General features: G+C 38.2%; 1 long non-coding RNA gene across 1 annotated transcript in view; it reads left to right on the top strand.

The window, feature by feature from the left end:
* The window catches only part of LOC128248871 (uncharacterized), a 45,412-nt gene that overhangs the window by 39,858 nt on the left and 554 nt on the right, over window positions 1-5,000 (top strand). The window lies entirely within an intron of this gene.

Raw genomic sequence — 5,000 nt, 5'->3', positions numbered from 1 at the left:
TCAGTCACTTTTTTGCTGAATGACTAAGTCACAGGGATGTGAACAAACCAACACCAGCTGTCAGGAGTACAAACACAAAGACACATAGATATAGACCTGCATGCACACACGCACACACACATACACGCACACACACACACATGCACACAGACACATACACATACACACATATTTGTGAATACTTGTTTCAGTTTTTAGACTGTGGCCATGCTGGGGCACCATCTTGAGGAATTTTGTTGTAATCAAATGAATTGACCCCAGTATTTATTTTCTTTTTAAGCTTGATGCTTATGCTATCAGTCTCCCCTGCTGTACTGCAAGGTTATAGACATGTAAACACACCAACAGACAAAGACACACACACACACACACAATCATATGTGATGGGTTTCTTTCAGTTTCTGCCTACCAAATCTACTCGCAAGTCTTTGGTCGGCCTGGAGTTATAGTAGAAGATACTTGTCCAATGTACCATGCAGTAGGATTGAACCCAGAATCACATGGTTGAGAAACAAGCTTCTTACCACACAACTGCACCTATAACTTTTCAAAGATTCTTACAGGCTCTAACACTGGTTTATTAATTTGATGGTGTAAGGTTTTATTAATACAAATTTAGCGGCTATTAGGGGAAGCCTTGAAATATTTGTTCTAGATCTCCATGTACTGAGTTCAAATCCAATTAAGATCAATTTTGTTTTTCAGCCATTTAGGGATTGATAAAGTACCCAGTACCCTTCAAGTTGTGAAGTAAGTAGAGTGTGTGCTTCCCAGGTCAGCCCTTAAGTTTGCCTCTAACTAGCAGGCTCCTTGCCCTATAAAGGCTTATATGGCAGATCCAAAAGGGTTGCCCCCACCCATCATCATACCATAAAAGTGTTGCAGCACCACCTACAACCCCATTTAGTTGTGATACTTTCTTCAAGTACAGGAGTCGATTCTTTTTCTGCCATATTTATTACTTTCTTTCTTACTCTGTCTCTTACTCAAGAAATCATTTGTGTTGAAACCTGGATAAGGGTTGCACCCACCCAGATTTCAAATGAACAAAATACATCAAGGTGCATGGCCCAGTGGTTAGAGCATCAGGCTCACAATCATGAGATAGTGAGTTTTATTCCTGGATTGGGCTGTTTGTTGTGTTCTTGAGCAAGACACTTTATTTCATGTTGCTCCAGTTCACTCAGCTATAGAAATGAGTTGCAATGTCACTGGTGTCAAGCTGTATCGGCCTTTGTTTTCCTTTGGATAACATCAGTGACATGGAAAGGGGAGGCTGGTATGCATGGGCGATTGCTGGTCTTCCATAAAACAACCTTGCCTGGACTTGTGCCTTGGAGGGGAACTTTCTGGTGCAATCCCATGGTCATTCATGACTGAAGGGAGTCTTCACCTTTTATCATGATAGTAGCTCCTTTATTCCTGATAGAGTAAAGGAAGCAAAAAATATGTAGGAGATAAATATTGTAGGGATGAGGTGTGGATAGCTATTGTTGTGGAAAGAACAATTGTTTCTGTTGTTGCTGTTATTGTTGCTCAACTCTACATCAGCTCTTATTGGGCAAGCCTAAGATCAAAATGATTCCATCAATTTTAATTAAGCATAACACATATGATATAATTACCAGCAGAGGTGGCGAGCTGTCAGAAATGTTAGCACACTGGGCGAAATGCTTAGCAGCATTTCGTCTGTCTTTATGTTCTGAGTTCAAATTCGGCCGAGGTCGACTTTGCCTTTCATCCTTTCAGGTTGATAAATTAAGTACCAGTTGTGTACTGGAGACAATCTAATAGACTGGCCCTCCACCCACAAAATTTCAGGCCTTGTGCCTAGAGTAGAAAAGAATATAACTACCAGTGGCATATGGTGGTTGTGGTATTGAGTGCGCTGCCACACCCAATGCCACCAGGGTATAACAAAAATTTTCCATTTAGATTTGTGATTAAATTAATGATTAAGATTAATATTTATAATGAATTTGCTATTTTCGGATGGGTGTGCAGCACACACCTAGCACACCCAGAATATAAGCCTCTGATAACTACATTATTCAAAGCAGTTTTTTTATGAGATAGCAAAATGTGATTTGAGGGAGATTTCACAGCTATTTCTAGCAGGTCAAACAACCACATAGATGTTCCTTTGTTGATAACAAGTACAGGGTATGGGATGTAGTTGATCTAAGGTATGGCAAATCCAGAGTAGGGAGTTTTATTATGTCACCATGTGTAATCAGTCATGGTGACTATAAGGTGTGGTCAGTAAAATGTGATAGTTGTTGCTGTTGTTGTTGTTGTTTAGTACAAAGTCAACAAGGTCATTTTAGCCTCCTCTCACTTTGTTTCTTCCTTTCATTTTGTTTCTCCAGTCACAGTGTACCTTAGACCACAATATTAATGTGTCTCTTCCTCATAACAGCAACAAACTATGACAACAAAAATTACTATAACGACAACAGAAACAGCTATTCATTCTACTACATATCCCCATTCACGCCTTATTTTATTATTAGACAGTATGGATACGATGTAAGGGAGATTTAGCTGCTATTTTTAGCAGATTGAGCAACTACATAGTGGCACAACCTTGAAGCATTTAAATCAGCCCTATCAGGCCCAAATATTCTACCTGCTTTATACTCAAACCAGCCAGATCTAACCACTCACACCTCCTCTACAATATCATTCTGAAAATAAACAATCACACCACCAAAATCTTGAAGCTATGAGGTAATACATAATTAATTGTAAACAATGTGAATGATCTCTAATAGTGGAGGGAACCTGTGTGGAAGAGGTAAACCCAGGAAAACATAGGATAAGGTGGTGAGCCATGATCTTTGAACATTGGGCTTTACGGAAGCATTGACAAGTGACTGAGAGCTTCGGCAATATAGTGTGCTTGAGAAGACCTGTCAAGCCAAGTGAGAATGTAATCATGGCCGATGCCGGTGTTTCATAACTGACACCTGTGCCAGTGGAATGTAAAAAAAATGCCAACCACAGTCTTGGAGTGGTTGGCATTAGGAAGGGTATCCAGCTGTAGAAACCATGCCAAATCAGATTGGAACCTTGTGCGGCTCCCCAGCTTACTAGATTTCAGTCAAACTGTCCAACCCATGCCAGCACGGAAAACGGACATTAAATTATTATTATTATTATTATTATTATTATTATTATTATTATTATTATTTAAATGATGATGATGATGAATGTGAACAAGTGTTACATGTGACAGAGTAATTTGAATATCAAAGTATTAAGGTACAGTTAGTTGTGACAACTAATGGCCATCAAACATGGTAGCACCAACAATATTACAAGATAGAATTAAGAGAATGTAAAAATAAAATTGAACCAAGATGTTGAGGTTGTTGCTGTTGTTTAGTTACCCCCTACTCACCTCTGTCAGTTAACCCTGACCAAGCTAATCTATGATTAAAGGCATCCCATTCTCAGTCATCTTGTTTTCAGCTCAGAAATAGTATTATCTAAGATTACCTTATCCAATGTTTCCTTCCTATTTTCCTTAAAGAAACTACGTTATGATTCAGCAGAGATTAAACTGCTATTTTAAGTAACCACTTGGATGCAATTCTCATGACTTGTGAAATAAATAGCTTCTAAGGTGTTGCAACCATATGGTGGAGTGGCAACATAGTGTATTAATCAATCAAATGTAGTAATCAATCTAACCAAGATTTTCTGTAGCTGAGTGTCAGACATGATATATAACAGAAGCAAGGTGTGGTTATTAGATCCATGTTTGTTAGGAGAGAGAGAGAGAGAGAGAGAGAGAGAGAGAGAGAGAGAGAGAGAGACAGTGGAACATGATGCAGTCTCATTGGGCCGACCAAAGCCTCAGGAGTGGATTTGGTAAACAGAAACTGAAAGAAGCCTGTCATATTACATATATTCGTGCATGTGTGTGTGAGAAAGTGTGTTTGTGTCTGTGTTTGCCCCCAGCCACCATGGCAAAAGAGACTCAGCCACTCAGTTAAGAGGATGTAAACACACAAACACCAGTTGTCAAGTGTTGGTGGTAGACAAACACAGATACAAAGACACACAGAGATACATACATACATACATACATATATATATATGTATGACAATGACAAAAGCTTAAATTTTATACGCAATGTCAAGGCAAAGACACACACACACACACACATATACACTGTAAAGTGTTTGACATTAGGAAGGGTCTCCAGCTATAGAAAATATGCCAAAACAGATAGTGGAGCACGGCGCAGCACTCTGGCTTGTTAGTTTCGGATCTATTTCAAAACGGGGGCACCAGTTTTCATTTATGTTTTATGTAGTGTTTTTGGTACCGAAAGACTTTCAAACTTCGTATACTTATCTATTTTGTGTTATAGAACAGAAAAAAATTTTTGTATTCGAATTTATTTCATGTAAAAAATTGTCTTATTTCGATAATTTCTACTAATCACTGACGTCTATTCAGTTGAAAACAGTTAGCGCTGTAACGGTGTATATCGTATTAATCCCCTAACCCTAACTAGACTGTTAACCCTAACCCTAACCCTAAAACTAACCCTAACTCTAGAATCCGAACTCTAAAATTGTTACACACATAGATACGCACAGCGTAATTTATTATATAAACAATATATGCGTATAAATTACGATTAAACCGGATGAAATATGTCACAGGGAATAACATTTTTATGACCGCCCAGCAGTAACTCTATTCAGCTGAATAGACGTCAGTGATTGGTTGAAATTACAGAAATACGACAACTTTAACATGGAATAATTTGTGATGTACGTTTTTTTGTTAAGAAGACTAAGAGTAAAAGATGTTTTATATGACACATTCTACCAGTGTCCCAAGTTTCAAAGTGTTTCGTTAGTGTTTCGTTAAGAAAATACTGGTGCCCCCGTTTTGAAATAGATCCTTAGTTTCTGTTAAATCAATACAACCCACGTCAGCATGTGAAAAGAGACATTAAATGATGATAATTATGATGATG

The sequence above is a fragment of the Octopus bimaculoides genome, chromosome 1, assembly GCF_046866305.1.
Source record: "Octopus bimaculoides isolate indiv1 chromosome 1, ASM4686630v1, whole genome shotgun sequence".
In the NCBI taxonomy this organism is placed as follows: domain Eukaryota; kingdom Metazoa; phylum Mollusca; class Cephalopoda; order Octopoda; family Octopodidae; genus Octopus; species Octopus bimaculoides.
This window is presented reverse-complemented; position numbering and strand designations above follow the sequence as displayed.